General features: G+C 48.6%; 1 protein-coding gene across 2 annotated transcripts in view; it reads right to left on the reverse strand.

The window, feature by feature from the left end:
- LOC137648732 (uncharacterized) overlaps window positions 1-17,545 on the reverse strand; it is a 54,726-nt gene extending 37,181 nt beyond the window's left edge. Inside the window, exon 1 of one of the 2 annotated variants that reach the window (XM_068381796.1) lies at window positions 17,436-17,545. The gene's annotated coding sequence lies outside the window, so the exon portion shown is untranslated. The other variant, XM_068381797.1, reaches the window with a different exon arrangement.
- Window positions 17,546-17,774: the final 229 nt, after the last annotated feature.

Genomic DNA, 17,774 nt, shown 5'->3' on the forward strand with positions numbered 1-17,774 from the left:
GCGCAGGTAAGTTCATAACTACGTGTGAGTAGAGAAAGTTCTAGCGATTGAGGAAATGTCCATTCCTTTCAGCCTGAAGGCGAGACTTAAGTCTGAGCGGTAGCCTTTCACTGCCGAGACTGAAAGGCGCATTTCTTCACACAAATACACAAGGAACTCCGCTATTGTTAGAATAGTGGCATCGAGTGGAGAGATACCCCTTCCACGACACCAACCACAAAAGACTTTCCACTTTGCCTGGTAGACTGCTGCTGAAGACTTTCGCAGGTGTCCAGACATCCTGATTGCAACTTGTTGCAAAAATCCTCTCTCAGAGAGGAGATGCTGGATAGTCTCCAGGCGTGAAGCCGTAGTGAATCTACGGCTTTGTGGAAGATGTTGGCATGTGGTTGTTTGAGTAGATTGTGTCCTGGAGGGAGTTCTCTTGGTGGCTCCGTTAGGAGTTGCAGAGGGTCCGGGAACCATTCTGCATGATGCCATACCGGAGCTATGAGGGTTATTGAAAGACTGACTGATGTTCTGGTCTTGTTGAGTACGATCCTCATCAGACAGAACGGGGTAAAGGCGTAAACATCGATGTTGTCCCACCGTTGTTGGAAAGCATCTTGCCAGAGAGCCTTGGGGTCTGGGACTGGTGAACAGCACAGCGGGAGCCTGAAGTTCAGGGCCGTTGCGAAGAGGTCCACAGTCGGAGAACCCACAAAGTCAGGACTTTGTTGGCTACTAGATGATCCAAAGATCACTCGGTACAGTACTCACTATCTGAGATGCTCTGCTCAGGTTGTCAGCGAGCACATTCCTTTTGCCCGGAATGAAGCGTGCCGATAGTGGTATCGAGTGGATTCCGGCCCATTTCAGTATCTCTACTGCTAGATGGGATAGTTGCTGCCAAAAAGTACCTCCTTGTTTGTTAATGTAGGCCACTACTGTGGTGTTGTCACTCATCACACCACAGAGTGACTTGCCAGGTACTGTTGGAACTGTTGAAGGGCTAAAAAGACAGCCTTCATCTCTAGGAGATTTATGTGGAGGTACTTTTCTGACTCTGACCAAAGGCCTGAGGTCATGTGGTGCAGCACATGGGCCCCCCACTCTTTTTTTGAAGCGTCATAAAACAGCATCAAATCCAGGGGGAGGACGAGAAGATCCACTCCTTTTCGTAGGTTCTCTTCTGCCACCCACCACTGGAGATCCATCAGTTCCGCAGGTCCCATGGGGATCTGGATGTCCGGGGAGTCGTACACTTAATTCCACCGGGACATGTGTCGCCACTGAGGGGATCTCATCCTGAGGCGACCATTGGGAACTAGACGGGCCAGCGATGAAAGGTGACCGAGGAGACGTAACCACGATTGGGCTGGAAGTTCTTGTCTGGGAAAAGGTCTTGCGACTTTCCTCAGCCTTACTATCCTGTCGTCAGATGGGAAGGCTTTGTGGAGAGTGGTGTCTATAATCATGCCTAGGTATACCAGTCTTTGAGTGGGAAGCAGTGAAGACTTCTCGAGATTTACCATAATCCCCAGATCTTGGCTAAGTCTCAGAATCTTGTCTCGGTGTTGAAGAAGGGTTGACACCGAGTCTGCTAAGATTAACCAGTCATCCAGATAACGGAGGAGACTGATGCCAATCCTGTGTGACCAAGATGATACTAGGGTGAACACTCTGGTGAAGACTTGTGGTGCTGTGGAAAGAAGCACAGCACCTTGAACTGGTACATTCTGTTGTCTAGGTTGAATCTCAAGTACTTCCTTGAAGACGGATGGACTGGGATCTGGAAGTATGCGTTCTTGAAGTCCAATGTGCACATGAAGTCTTGCGATCTTACTGCTAGTTTGACCGTGTCTGCCGTCTCCATGCTGAACGGAGTTTGTTTGACAAACTTTTTCAGAGCTGAGAGGTCGATGACTAGTCTCCAGCCTCCAGACGCCTTCTTTACAAGAAAGAGTCGATTGAAGAAGCCTGGGGATCCGTCGAGGACCTCTTGGAGAGCGCCCGTCTTCAACAGAGTCTGGACTTCTGCCCGAAGGGCTTGCCCCCTTGCCGATCCCATGGCAAGGGAGTTCAATGACACTGGATTCGTCGTCAGGGGAGGTAGAGATGTTATGAACGGGACGCGATATCCTAGACTGATCACGGAGATTGTCCAGGAATCGGCCCCGAGTTGCTTCCACCTGTTTGAGCAACTTTGTAGACATCCCCCCCACTGGTGGAAATGCAGAGGGACTGCCTATCCTAGCGTTTGCAGCCTCAGCTGCTGCCTCTAAGATTCGTGCCTCCCCTGGAGGACTTTTTGCCTTTCCTTTCCTTGACAGGAAAGGGCTTAGACACCAAGGTCTTCGCTGCTGTTGTCGTCATAGTGGTCTTGACTGGACGGGACTGCTGTGGTGCTGGAGGCTTATAGGGCTTGGATGTTAAAGCCCTATGGAGGAGGGAGTCTTGATGAGACTTCCTCCACCTCTCAGCGGCATGTTCCACATCCTCAGGCTCGAATCCCTCTAGGGAGGAATGTCTGAGCCTATTGATCTCGGTGCTAGGGACCTTCTGATGGAATCTCTCAGCTACTGCATCCCGACATTTCAGGATGGTATTTGCCCACAAGTTCGAGACTTGGTGGGCCAGAAACTTGATTGTGCGAGTACAGTGATACCTCTGGATACGAAAAGCGATACAAAGATTTTTATGCCCCAGTATACGAAAAAATTTTCAGGATACGAAAAGCTTACGAGATCCCAACTCGTCGCCAAGAGTACAGTACCTTTTTTTTCAGGGTATCAACCCTTAATTTAGGTGTACAGGTAACAATACACCTTCACTGATCCAAATGCTTTACATACAGTACCGTAACTTTTATACAGTAGTAAAGAAAATGGACCGTTTTCTTAGGGCTTGGAGGGGATAACTAGGCTATAATTACATTATTGAATAATCTCATGGTGGTTTCTGGAATGGATTAGGCTGTTTTTAACGGTTGGGTTAATTACTGAATGATAGAAATGGCTGCATTGCATGTTTATTACTACAGTTTAGCATGTTTATGAAAGAAAAGGTGACTTTTTGTAAGGCTTGGAACGGATTAGGCTATTTACATGTAAAACGCGACTCAGGATACGAAAAAAATCAGGATACGAAATCGTATCCTGAACGGATTACTTTCGTATCCTGAGGCATCACTGTACCTGAGAGAAGGAAGGTTTCCATAGCTTTCCTGGTACGTTCCTTGGAGAAGTCCTCAGAACGTATCAGGATACCTAAGGTCCACAACCAGATATCGAGCCATGAAGTGGCTTGCATAGCACACTTCGCAACTTTCTCCTGGCTGAGGATCTCGGCTGCCGAGAATGAAACTTGCCAGTTGGAGTCTCTCAAGAGGGACTCCCCTGGTTAGCTCTTCCAGTGAGTGGTGAAGAGGAAGAGCTAAATAAGGCTCCTCCAGGATCTCAAAGTACCTCCTCTGCTATACGCGAGGAGGTGGGAGGAGCTTGTTGGTGGCACCGGAACGGTTGGAGGAGGACATCTCGGAGAGCTGTTGTGAGATCTTGTCCCTGGTACTCTTAACCCCCTGAGACCAGGCAGGGCTGCACTGGTCTTAGAGGGTTTCTTAGTACCAAAGACACGGTCTAAGACAGTGTCCTTGCCCTCTCGAGGAGGAATCTCTGGGTCGGAAAACCCGTTGAGAGCCCTCATTAGAGTCAGAACTTGCCAAAACGCATGTTCTGACTCTTGCTGGTCTCCTCCTGCTGCAGGACTTGCAGCGAAGTCTCCTTCTATCCCCAAAGGGACTTCTTGGGGAGAGTCGCGGACATTCCCAGAGTAGATAGCTGGCTCCATCCTAGTCCTAGTAGAGGACTTCGGCAATGTTTTGGAGTCCTTAGATTCCTTCCTGGAAAGGATATAAGACTCCAACATTGACAAGGGTGGCATGTTCCTTTCAATCCCCGAATGAGTAGACCCCTCGGCGCGAAGAGAGGTTTCCCCCATTGGTGCGATGGGGGGAAAATCTCTCTTCGTGTGATTCCCTTGGGGACGTGAAATCTTCGTCCGAAAGGGAAGGAGAGGATGTCTGAGGAAAAGAAGGAACCTGCCTCGAAGGTAGAAAAAGCCATGGTTCTGTGTCCAAATTCAGAGAGGACGGGCCTGAAAGCCTGAGCTACGGCTCTGATCAGGGCACCGAACCATGGCTGTTGGCTAACAGACGCGCTGTCAGACATACCCTTTGAAGGGAAAGGGATTGAAGGATCCCTAAGAGGAGTCACTACCATTGGTGGGCTCGCCTGTGGTAGCTTTGGGATCCTGGACCCCTCTGGAAGTTTCCCTTCCCCCACAATGCGCGGTGGTATGCGCTTGCAGGGAGGGGAATGAGGCGATCGCGACCTTGCCGTGCGCTGTTCAGTAGCCTCGAGCAAGGGAGAATAATGGCGCTCACGCGAGGGAGAATAATGGCGCTCGCGCGAGGGAGAATAATGGCGCTCGCGCGAGGGAGAATATCGGGGCTCGCACGCGGGAGAGTATTCGCGCGCGGGAGAGTATTCACACGCGTGCGCAGGATTATCACGTTGAGTGCGCGGGCGCGCGGGCACACGAGCACGCGGGGGAGTGTTCGCGCGCATCTGTGCCGGCCGTAGGGCGCGCGCGCAGTGGAATCATGTGGGGCACACAGGAGCGCGAGGGAATGTTGGCGTGCATCCCTTGGAGAGGATGGGCACGTGTGCGCAGGGCGCGCGTATCCTTGCGGATGCGCGCGGGAGAAGGCTGGCGCGTTGGTACTGGTTGGCGCGTGGGAGAAGACAGCATTGCTGACTTCCAGGAAGTTCTGCTATCCACTGATAGTTAGCGTGCAGGTTTTACCTGGCGCACAGGATGGTGCGCAGCATGGCGCGCAGGAGAGTCAGATGCTGGGCGCTTATGCACGCCGGCAGGAGAATGTTGGCGCGCAGGAGAATGCTGGCGTGTAGGGGAGCGCTGGCGTGTAGGGGAGCGTAGGCGTGTAGAGGAGCGCTGGCAAGCAGGAGAGCGCCATTGCGCAGGAGGTTGATGGCGCGCAGATGGGCACAAGTGCACAGGAGACTGTGGGCGTGTAAGCGCAGGGCGCGTGAGCGCAGGGCGCGTGAGCGCAGTTTGCACAGGGCGCGCAGGAAGACGTGGGCACGCATAGCGCGAGATGGAGCTATGCTCCTGTTGGAGCGTATGCGCCTACGCTCTTGATGCCCTATGTCAGGGTTATGGTGAAAATCCGCGCGTAGTGATGGGGCCTGACGAGCTACTAAAGAACGATCATCAGGTCTCATGAGCGCGTATGTTGTTGGCGCGCAACAGCGTGCTTAGGTGGAGCCTTGTTAGGCCCATGTAGAAATGGAGACGGAAGGTCAGCAGGTCTGTCGGGTGGAAGGTCGACGTGTCCTTTAAAAGGACGACCTTCCACCGAAGGAGATCGCGAACGATCTACAGAGAGGTCCAGGACCAATGCAGGAGCAGTGATGGATAATTGGTCTAGAGGCTCCTCTGTGGGGGACTGCATCGAAGATGTTGAACCAAAGAGGCGCCTCCTCACCGCAGGCGAAGGAAGGCCTCTAAGGCGAAGAGGAAGGCGAGCATTCCGACGAATGCGCCCTCTGGGGGCCGTTGGATCAGCACGCTGACCTTCTGCAATCCTCCGAAGAGGAGTCTCTGGAAGTGAATTCCCCCGAAGGAGAGGAACACTAGCAGGAGAGACTGACGATGGACTTAGTTTCTCCCTTGTAAGTTGAACAGGAACGGGAGAAACTTAGCCATCAGCTACTGTATAGTTTGGAGTGGAAGAGGTGATGGCTGATACTGCATTGGATACCTCTGACACCACAACGTCGACAAGAGACAGAGAATCAACCTCTGACGGTGACGACAAATGCTTGACAGTGGCACCCAATCGGATGTAGTTAAGCAAAACCTCCTTGGAGGGCGAACCCATAAGCCCCAAGGAGGACCAAAGCTGAAAAAGGGAGGTTAGTGACATATCCTCCCCCGGGGGGAGAGGTGGAGCTGCTTCGCTAGGGGAAGCAACGTCATCTCTTGAGTCCCGAGGTTAGTAGACAATACATTGGTCTACGCTACCACTCGACGGTCTCTTGAAAGAGACCGACCGAGTGGGAGTTTCGGAGGAGGTTTGGGCAACGGAAGAAGAGGCCTTGGGTTTTTCTCCTTTCGAAGCAACCTTCAAAGGAGAACTATCCCGTTCGGACTTCCAACCTTCAAAGGAGAACTATCCCGTTCTTCTTCCGTCGTCGCGAAAACCTCTCCCACTGGGAGGTAGACCACTCCCTACACTCACTACAATTGTTGTTGCTATCACACCGTTGGCCCCTACAAGGACGACAAAGGGCGTGAGGATCAGTCTCGACCGCCGACATGAATGTTCCACAGGGGCGGTCGGGAAACCCAGGGCAGGTGCACATGATTGCAGAGGCCAACTTCACATATACAGAACTAGAAAAAGAGAAGAAAAAAGCAATTAGATGGCTGCCAAATGACGGCGAAGATAAGAGCGGACACGTCCGACCACCATCCGAGCCGAAAGCAAAGTGAGCTCAAGCACAGGTGTGTGAGAGGGGGCGGTAGCAAGCTACCCTCCCCTACCCCAGCTAACTAGCGGTGTGGGTAGTAAACCCCTCGTTAAAAATTAATGACTCGTCATTTCAGCTACGCCGAAAGTAATACCCCTATTAAATAGCGTAGTTTGTATTCCAGTTATGGAGCAATTGTATTTTTCCTAATGATACAAACCTGCACTATTTATAGGGGATATTACTCTCGGCGAAGCTGAAAGACGAGCCATAAGACTTTTAGTGAGGGTCAACCAACCATCCGCTAGTTAGAGGGGGGGGGGGGGGTTAGTCTGCTACCCCACTCACTCACACCTGGGCTGAGTAACCACTTTTTGCTTCCAGGTAGGACTTCTAGGGGGATAGTTGCTAGCAGGCCAATCTGTATAAATAGCTACAGGTTTGTATCGTTAGGAGAAATACAAATTACTTCCAATTACTTCCGACACTATTATAAACCAACGCTATTTATAGGGGATGTCTTACCCCTTAGGAGGGTGGAAATCCGTGCCAACTGGCTTCTTGGCATTGTCCTGAGGTTTCCCTGTATGTGCTCCGCCAGTAACTAATATAGTACAGTAGAAACGCTACACCTCGCTAAACACCGTGCTATGGAAAGCCAGCGGCCTACGCGTGCTTTGTGCTTGAGATATTAGCAACGTGACTGTCTAGGTAAGAGTTCTTCGAGTTGCAGGAGTCTTATGAGGGAGAAGGAGAACGTCTAGAGCATCAAGGTGGACCACACTCTCTGGGAGCTCATTGGCAGCGGCAAGGTTCCTCCACAGAGGAAACCTGCTCTGCAGGGAGTCGTCAGAGAGACACGATGGCACCTTAAACTTTTATGTAATGTGGTTGCTGGGGGGAACCTCATTCTCGGATGAGAGAGATGCCCACCCCTAGGAAAGACCTGCCTCGGACTTTGTTCCACCTGATGGAAGAGTCGGCTAAGCATTGGGGAGTAGCGCAGTCTTTGGCCTCAGCAGCAGCAGCAAACAAAGATGAGGGGCGGACCCTTCTGCGGTCAAGATAGAAGAAACTCTATGATCTATCACACGCGACGGTGACAAGGGCTTCACCTCCGAGGAAGCCAGTGTACGCTTCCTCTCCCCACCTCCTTGAAGGAGTTCTAGCAACGCCTCCTTCGACGGGGGACCTGTCATACTCAACGACGGCCAAATCTGTAATACATAAGAGAAAAAGAAGGCTACGTTCAGGGGAGGGGCAGAATTGCTTTTCTAGAGGAAGCAGCCCTGTCCCTCGAACCCCGAGGTTGACTTGGTGTTAGCCAGTATATGCTTCTATTTGATCATTCCTCAGGGGAGATCTATTGATCAGGAGCTTCCGGATGAGATCAGGGGGGTCAAGGAAGAAGTCCAAGGTTTCTTTGACTTCGAGGAAGACCCCAAAGGCGAAGAATCTCTCTTAGATTTCTTGCGAAGGTGCCCAAACCTCTCTCACTGGGATGCATACCACTCCCGACATACAAGTTAGGTGTTGTCCTGATCACAACGCTGCACTCAGCACGACGGACACAACGAATGCGGGTCCGTATCAACAAAGGACATGAAAGTATCACAGGGGCATCCCTCAGGTCCTGGACAATTCTGCATGAGGACAGTCAAGGAGAAAATAGAAACACACTGAAAAAAGAAAAAGCTTAAAAAAGTAATTAAGTCAACAATAGCAAGTCAAATGAGAAGGAAGAGAGCGGCAACATTCGTTCTCCACCGAGCCAAAGCAAAAAGTGGGTACTCAGCCCAGGTGCGTGAGTGAGCAGGGTAGCACACTACCCCCCACCCTCCGCTGACTTGCAGATGGGTGATTAATCCTTGCTAAAAGTCTTATGGCTCATCTTTAAGCTTCGCCAAATCTAATATCCTTATAAATAGCATTTGTTTGTATTAGTGACGGAACAACTGTACTTTTCCTGACTACTGTACAGTATATACTGTACAAATCTGAGACCTTAGATAGGAATAAGACTTGAGCAAATCCATGTACTGTACTCTATAAACAAGGCAATGTTAGTCTTAGTAGTAGCTAGCAAGTGGCGGGTCCTCCCGCCTACCCACCAGGTAGCGTAACCTTAGCTTTGGCCTCAACCTAGGATTTGCAGGGTGGTTGAGGCAGGCAGTGTAACTTAAAAGTCTCGGGTTTGTATACCATAGTTAGGAAAAATACAAGACTTGAAAGTGCAAGCCTTCCTGTCTCCTAGGGGGAGAGGCCGAGTTTGCTGCTTCCTCTCTCATGGTGAATAAGATGTAGCAGCACAAGATTTCTTGTCCCTAGAAGGAGCTAAGGCTCTCCTTGCTCACGGTGAGCAAGACTGAAACAATCGTGTCTGTGGAGACCCAGACCGAGTGGCTCGGTTTTGTGGTTTGATCGTGCTCGATGAGAGTATGTGCAAGCAGAGTAGGAGCATGATGATTGTACTCATGAAGAGTGCACGTAGTGATTGTGCTCGTGGCGAGTGTATGGTGATTATGCTCATGGAGAGCATGTGGGGTAAAATTGTGCTCACTGAGCGTGCACATGGTTATCAAGAACTCATTGAGAGCATGCATGTGGCGATCACTTCTCATGAGGAGAATGATCAGGAGGGGCACTTCTCCTTCTGTTGAACAAGCGATTCAGGGGATCAGAAGAATCAGAAGCGTCATCACTTCGTCCACGCAGCTTCATCAGGTGGTCATTCTTGCAAGCGTCCCGAGGCAGATGAGGGACCGGAATCCAGACTAGCAATGCTGAGTACCAGGATCATACAATATCAATCAGTGCACATGAGCACTGAAACCTGACACCTAACTCCTTCCCGAAGGTTGTGGCTCAATGTAGCATTACTGCCCCTATAAAATCATGCAGTGGTATTGCTAGGTGTCTCAAAAACTCTGACTGACTAGTCATCCTGAGTTTTGGTGACTTCTTTGGAACATTGCAAAAGGTGAAGGGGACAGCAGCAGTAGAAGTGTGCACCAGAAACATGTTATTTTTATAATAAAATAAATTTTTGAATATACTTACCCGGTGATTATATAAGCTGCAGCTCTGCTGCTCGACAGAAAACTCTACGTTCAAAATCCGCCAGCGATCGCCATGCAGGTAGGGGGTGTACATCAACAGCGCCATCTGTCGGGCAGGTACTCAGTACTCAATGTAAACACAGAACTCAATTTTCTCCTCGGTCCACTGGGTCTCTATTGGGGAGGAAGGGAGGGTCCTTTAATATATAATCACCGGGTAAGTATATTCAAAAATTTATTTTATTATAAAAATAACATTTTTCAATATTAAACTTAGCCGGTGATTATATAAGCTGAATCACACCCAGGGGGGTGGGTAGAGACCAGCAATAATTGTTTACATTATTATGAGCTAAGGATTTTTTATTTCATTTTAGCAGTTATTCAAAATAACAAACATAAAATAAATAAGTACCTGGTAAGGAAGTCGACTTGAACAATTACTCTGCCTTTTTAAGTAGGTCTTCCTTACGGAGCCTCGCGATCCTCTTAGGATGCTGAGCGACCCCTAGGAGCTGAAGTATCAAGGGTTGCAACCCATACTACAGGACCTCATCAAAACCTCTAATCTAGGCGCTTCTCAAGAAAAGAATTTGACCACCCGCCAAATCAACCAGGATGCGAAAGGCTTCTTAGCCTTCCGGACAACCCAAAAACAACAATAAAAAACATTTCAAGAGAAAGATTAAAAAGGTTATGGAATTAGGGGAATGTAGTGGTTGAGCCCTCACCCACTACTGCACTCGCTGCTACGAATGGTCCCAGGGTGTAGCAGTTCTCGTAAAGAGACTGGACATCTTTAAGATAAAAAGACGCGAACACTGATTTGCTTCTCCAATAGGTTGCGTCCATTATACTCTGCAGAGATCTATTTTGTTTAAAGGCCACTGAAGTTGCGACAGCTCTAACTTCATGTGTCCTTACCTTCAGCAAAGCTTGGTCTTCCTCACTCAGATGGGAATGAGCTTCTCGTATCAACAGTCTGATATAATAAGATAAGGCATTCTTTGACATGGGCAAAGAAGGTTTCTTAATAGAACACCATAAAGCTTCTGACTGTCCTCGTAAATGTTTAGTTCGTTTTAAATAGAACTTAAGAGCTCTAACAGGGCATAAGACTCTTTCTAGTTCATTTCCAACCATATTTGAAAGGCTTGGAATATCGAACGATTTCGGCCAAGGACGAGAAGGTAGCTCGTTTTTGGCTAGAAAACCAAGCTGTAAAGAACATGTAGCCGTTTCAGATGAAAATCCGATGTTCCTGCTGAAGGCGTGAATCTCACTGACTCTTTTAGCTGTGGCCAAGCAAACCAGGAAAAGAGTCTTTAAAGTGAGATCTTTAAAGGAGGCTGATTGTAGCGGCTCGAACCTTTCTGACATCAGGAATCTTAGTACCACGTCTAAATTCCAACCAGGTGTAGCCAAACGACGCTCCTTCGTGGTCTCAAAAGACTTAAGGAGGTCCTGTAGATCTTTGTTGTTGGAAAGATCTAAGCCTCTGTGACGGAAGACTGATGCCAACATGCTTCTGTAACCTTTGATCGTGGGAGCTGAAAGAGATCTTTCTTTCCTCAGGTATAATAGGAAGTCAGCTATTTGGGTTACAGAGGTACTGGTCGAGGATACTGATACTGACTTGCACCAGTTTCGGAAGACTTCCCACTTCGACTGGTAGACTCTAAGAGTGGATGTCCTCCTTGCTCTAGCAATCGCCCTGGCTGCCTCCTTCGAAAAGCCTCTAGCTCTAGAGAGTCTTTCGATAGTCTGAAGGCAGTCAGACGAAGAGCGTGGAGGCCTTGGTGTACCTTCTTTACGTGTGGCTGACGTAGAAGGTCCACCCTTAGAGGAAGAGTTCTGGGAACGTCCACCAGCCATTGAAGTACCTCGGTGAACCATTCTCTCGCGGGCCAGAGGGGAGCAACTAACGTCAACCTTGTCCCTTCGTGAGAGGCGAACTTCTGCAGTACCTTGTTGACAATCTTGAACGGGGGGAATGCATAAAGGTCTAGATGTGACCAATCCAGTAGAAAGGCATCTATATGAACTGCTGCTGGGTCCGGGATTGGTGAGCAATATATTGGGAGCCTCTTGGTCATCGAGGTTGCGAAGAGATCTATGGTAGGCTGGCCCCATGTGGCCCACAGTCTCTTGCACACATCCTTGTGTAGGGTCCATTCTGTTGGAATGATTTGTCCCTTCCGACTGAGGCAATCTGCCATGACATTCAAGTGGCCTTGGATGAACCTCGTTACTAGTGAAAGGTTTAGATCTTTTGACCAGGTGAGGAGGTCCCTTGCGATCTCGTACAACGTCATAGAATGGGTCCCTCCTTGCTTGGAGATGTACGCCAAAGCCGTGGTGTTGTCCGAGTTCACCTCCACCACTTTGCCTTGAAGGAGGGACTTGAAGCTTTTCAAGGCCAGATGAACTGCCAGTAGCTCCTTGCAGTTGATATGTAACGTTCTTTGATGCGAGTTCCAAGTTCCCGAGCATTCCCGACCGTCTAAAGTCGCACCCCAGCCCGTGTCCGATGCGTCCGAGAAGAGAACGTGGTTGGGGGTCTGAACAGCCAGGGGCAGACCCTCTCTGAGGCTGATACTGTCCTTCCACCAAGTCAGGGACGACTTCATCTTCTCGGAAATGGGGATCGAGACCGCTTCTAGCGTCTTGTCCTTTTTCCAGTAAACAGCTAGGTGAAATTGAAGGGGACGGAGGTGTAGTCTCCCTAACGAAACGAACTGTTCCAGGGATGATAGCGTCCCTATCAGACTCATCCACTGTCTGACTGAACATCGTTCCCTCTTCAGCATGTTCTGGATGCATACCTGGGCTTGACTTGTTCTGGGGGCCGACGGAAAAGCCCGAAAAGCTTGACTGTGAATCTCCATCCCTAAATACACAATAGTTTGGGATGGGACCAGTTGAGACTTTTCTATATTGACCAGGAGACCCAATTCCTTGATCAGATCTAGAGTCCACTTTAGATTCTCCAGACAGCGACGACTGGAAGAGGCTCTTAGAAGCTAGTCGTCCAAATAGAGGGAGGCTCTGATGTCCGCTAAATGAAGGAATTTGGCTATATTCCTCATCAGCCTCGTAAACACAAGAGGAGCTGTGCTTAGGCCAAAGCACAGGGCTTGAAATTGGTAGACAACCTTTTCGTAAACAAATCTCAGAAAAGGTTGGGAGTCTGGGTGGATGGGGACGTGAAAGTATGCGTCCCTTAGGTCTAAAGAGACCATCCAGTCTTCCTTTCTGACCGCTGCTAGAACAGACTTTGTGGTCTCCATGGCGAACGTCTGCTTTGTGACAAAGACATTCAGCGCACTGACGTCTAGCACCGGCCTCCACCCTCCTGTCTTCTTTACCACTAAGAAGAGACGGTTGTAGAAGCCCGGGGATTGATGGTCCCGGACTTTGACTACCGCTCCCTTTTCTAGTAAGAGAGACACCTCCTGCTTCAAAGCTCGTCTCTTGTCTTCCTCTCTGTACCTGGGAGAGAGATCGATGGGACACGTTGCTAGAGGGGGTTTGCGTACAAACGGGATCTTGTACCCTTCTCTGAGCAGCTTCACAGATTGTGCATCTGCGCCTCTTGCCTCCCAGGTCTGCCAGAAGTTCTTGAGTCTGGCTCCCACTGCTGTCTGAAGAAGGAGGCAGTCAGACTCTGCCTTTAAAGGACTTGGTACCTTTCTTCTTCCCACGTCTCCCTTCGGCACGAGCACCTCCTCTGCTGGAGGCTCTGCCACGAAAGGGCGGAATGAATCTGGACGCTGGAGTGTCCATCCTGGGTCTTGACACGGAAGGCAAAGGGGTGGCTTTGCGGGCAGAGGACGCAACCAGGTCATGGGTGTCCTTCTGAATCAAAGAGGCAGCAATCTCCTTAATCAAGTCCTCTGGAAAAAGGCACTTTGAGAGGGGAGCAAAAAGGAGTTCAGATCTCTGACATGGTGTTACTCCAGCTGACAGGAAAGAGCAAAGGTTCTCCCGTTTCTTGAGGACCCCGGATACGAACGAAGCCGCAAGTTCACTAGATCCGTCTCGTATGGCCTTGTCCATGCAGGACATTATGAGCAAGGAAGATTCCTTGTCAGACGGGGAGATCTTCCTGCTCAAAGCTCCCAGACACCAGTCCAAAAAGTTAAAGACCTCGAAGGCTCTAAACACTCCTTTCAACAGATGGTCTAAGTCCGTAGGAGACCAGCATATCTTAGAGCGTCTCATGGCTAGCCTGCGGGGAGAGTCTACCAGGCTTGAGAAGTCGCCCTCGGCAGAGGCAGGAACTCCCAAGCCGAGAACTTCTCCCGTGGCATACCAGACGCTCGATCTGGAAGAGAGTCTCGCAGGGGGAAACGAAAACGCTGTCTTCCCTAGGTCCTTTTTGGACTGCATCCAGTCTCCTAAAACCCGTAAAGCTCTCTTGGACGAGCGGGCGAGGACGAGTTTCGTAAAGGCAGGCGCGGATGACTGCGTACCTGAAGCAAACTCTGATGGAGGGGAGCGTGGAGCCGCAGACACAAACTGGTCCGGATACACCTCTTTGAACAGAGCAAGAACTTTTCTAAAGTCCAAAGAGGGTTGCGTGGTCTTGGGTTCGTCAAGGTCCGTATGTGGGTCATCAATGTGGGCCGCATCGTCATCATCAGAGAGTCCATCATCTGAGAACTGAAGAGGAAGCGGCAAAGGAGTAGGAATCGGCTGGTCAGCTGAGTCCGGCAGCACGGGTGCACGCGTGACTGAACCGGACGCAACGTCATGGAACTGTTGCCCAGTCTGTGAACTGGCAACAACCATAGCAGCGCGGGGACGCATAGCGTCTACTCCAGACTGTGTAGTCTGATGTGGGCGAGCAGAGGTAACCACAATGGATTGCGGAGGTTGACGCACCGCGTCAAAACAAAACAACTTAGACTGTTGTTGTACCTCGCGAACGTCAACGGAAGGTTCCGTGCGTCGCTGAACGTCAACATGCGGCTGGCAGCGCATGGGTGGCGGGACTCTCTCAGCTGGAGTGCGGCCGAAGGTTGCCTCAGCGTCCACAGGACGCACCACCGTGGGTGGTTGTAGGCTAGAGGTTGGTGCAGCGTCAACCTTCTCCGCACGAAAGTCCTGCATCAATGACGTTAACTGAGCCTGCATGGTCTGCAGCAAAGACCACTTAGGGTCTACAGGAGCAGGTGCGGCAACAGACGGTGTGACTGCCTGATGCGGTACCGCTTTGCCTCTCTTAGGAGGTGAGCAGTCGTCGGAAGACTGCAGCGAGTCCGAACTGACCCAGTGGCTACAACTGGGCCGTTGGACTTGAGCGGAAGGGACCGACTTGCGCTTAAGAGGCCGCGAGACCTTGGTCCATGGTTTCTTACGAGAAACCTCTTCCGCAGACGAGGAATAAATGGGCTCACTCGTCTTTGTGTGGGTGGGGCGATCTTGGGTAGATACGCCCGAAACCACGGAGGGAACGTCTGTTCGCTGATTAAAGCCTCTCGAACCCTTTGGTCGTACGACATTGCTTCTCCCCTGGGCTTGGGAGCTTGCAAGAGGTCCCGGACTGGGAGGACGACAGGCACGAACAGACGAACCCTCAAGCGCAACACTATCCACAACACTATCACTCACTTTATCACCCACTGCACTCTTACACTTCAGCTCCTTGACGTCTGCCATGAGCTGGTTGCGGTCACTAGCCAAGGACTCGACTCTCTCACCCAGAGCTTGGATGGCACGCATCATATCTGCCATCGAAGGTTCTTGAGTGCTAGAAGGGGGATCAGGAGCAACCACTACAGGGGAAGGAATAGGTTGTGGGGCATGAGGAGAGGAAAATTCAACGGAGCGAGACGAACTTCTCCTGACTCTATCTCTCTCTCTAGCCTACGTGTATATTTAAGGAATTCGATGAAATCGAATTCCGAAAGCCCAACGCATTCCTCACATCGATCTTCCAATTGGCAGGTTTTATCCCGACAATTGGAACAAACGGTGTGAGGATCGATAGAGGCCTTCGGAAGACGCCTTGAACAGTCCCTAGCATTACACTTCCTGAATCTAGGGACTTGAGAAGGGTCAGCCATTTTGAATTAGTCAAGTGGGGAATTCAAAAACTATCCAAAGTCATCAACAAATAATCCGATATCAACAAAAGAATGCAAGGATGTATTGAAGATAAAGCCTGCAAAGCGAAAGCTCAAAACCAGAAATGTGTACTTCACCAAAAAGATGTGAAAACCAATCCAGTTAGCAACAGCGAATTAGTAGGTCTTGCCGGTAGCACGACAGAGAGAAAATTGAGTTCTGTGTTTACATTGAGTACTGAGTACCTGCCCGACAGATGGCGCTGTTGATGTACACCCCCTACCTGCATGGCGATCGCTGGCGGATTTTGAACGTAGAGTTTTCTGTCGAGCAGCAGAGCTGCAGCTTATATAATCACCGGCTAAGTTTAATATTGAAAATTGGTATGTACCACTTCTCTCTTTCTCTCTCCCATTCTGTGTTCACTGCTGCTGAATCTCATCTTGATATGTTACACAAGAACTCGTAGTCTATTAAATTTCTTATTCTTATCAAGGTATAAACCTCTGATACCATCGTTCAGTTAGTTCTTTAGGCATGTAGCATAAGATCTTTTTATAATTCTGACCATGCTTTGCATTCAGATCTTCACAAACTGTACCATTCTATTATATGTAGTTCTAGGTATGCAGTAAATTCAACGGTGTTGCCTTCTTCATCATAAGCTTCAATACTACACAGTATTCAAGAAGTTTTATTCCAGCTGGGATCAGATTGTAGAATTATCTCCCTAATACAGTAGATGAATCGGTGGAACTTCAGAAGTTCAAAGTTGTAGTGACGTTTTTTTATCATCAACAGGCTAATACAAGTTTATCTTCAGTTTATATATGACATCTATTTTAACATTATGATTGATCTAAACATATTTTAAATAAATTATTCATCACTTCTCATGTATTTTATTTATTTACTTGTTTCTTTTCCTCACTGAGCTATTTTCCCGTATTGGAGCGCTTGGGCTTAGTGCCTACTGCTTTTCAGAGGGTTGTAACTTTTCTAGTAATAATAATAATAATAATAATAATAATAATACCCTACTCTTCTAGGGATGCAGTATCGCAGGTTAAGTTAGTTATCTGAGGGGTTGCAGGGAAAATGTACCTCAACTTAACAAATTATACATTTCCAGTACAATTTGATGTTAGAATTATTTGAAACCCCACGATTACAACTAACGGCGCAAGTACATAAGTTTATTGAAGTGAATTTAATTTGCCATAGACTAGCAAAGGTTATAGGCTAATATTCAGTAACTACCTTCTTAGCCTATGACAAGAATACTGCTTTAATTAAAAAAAAGGTCGAGTCTTGGTATATCAGTGGCCGTTCCTTCGGCGAGCATAAAATATGGTCACCAACTAAACTAAACATCCCACCTAACCTAACCTACAAGCCATGTCCTTACCTACTCAACTAACGGGGGTGGGTGGACGACCCCATTACACTGCTGTATTCTTAGTTAGCCGTCATCATACATACAGGTGGCCGCTACTATACATACACCCCAAAAGGACTACATCTGGTTATCTATTTATTTACTTTTAATAGTATTAACCAACATTATAATAAATACATAATAATCAGAACAGGAAAACTGTTTGTACAGCATTTACCAAGTAAGTCTGCGAGTTCAAATAAAATATTACGGCAGGCTAAGCTGAAATAGCTGGACCATCATTAACATGTATGTCTGTTACAAAAGTACCACTTGTAAATGTAAGTAAGTTTAAAAGGCACTTGAAGCCGACTCTGTAGAAATAATTACCTAAAAATTGCAGTGTATTGAGCCCAGAGTATACAGTCCTGGTCCTACAGTCCAGTGTCCAACATTTATGGGTCATAGCCTTTGTAACGGCGCTCCTGTGTGGCTTTTCTAAATAGAAAAGGTAAGAAAGTATAAAAAGCAAAAGATATATAGAAAGTAAAGTGGCAAATTAAATTAAAAGAAAAATGGAAGAAAGTAAAGCAGAAATCACCAAACTGGGATTTGTGAATAGTAGTGGCAGAAAAGATTACATAGGTGAACTTAACAATAAGGAAGCAGTAATAGTAATGAAGAGTTGAAATGAAATCAAGATTGAATATGATAGACTTAAATGAAAAT

This window comes from Palaemon carinicauda, chromosome 10, assembly GCF_036898095.1.
Source record: "Palaemon carinicauda isolate YSFRI2023 chromosome 10, ASM3689809v2, whole genome shotgun sequence".
Lineage (NCBI taxonomy): Eukaryota > Metazoa > Arthropoda > Malacostraca > Decapoda > Palaemonidae > Palaemon > Palaemon carinicauda.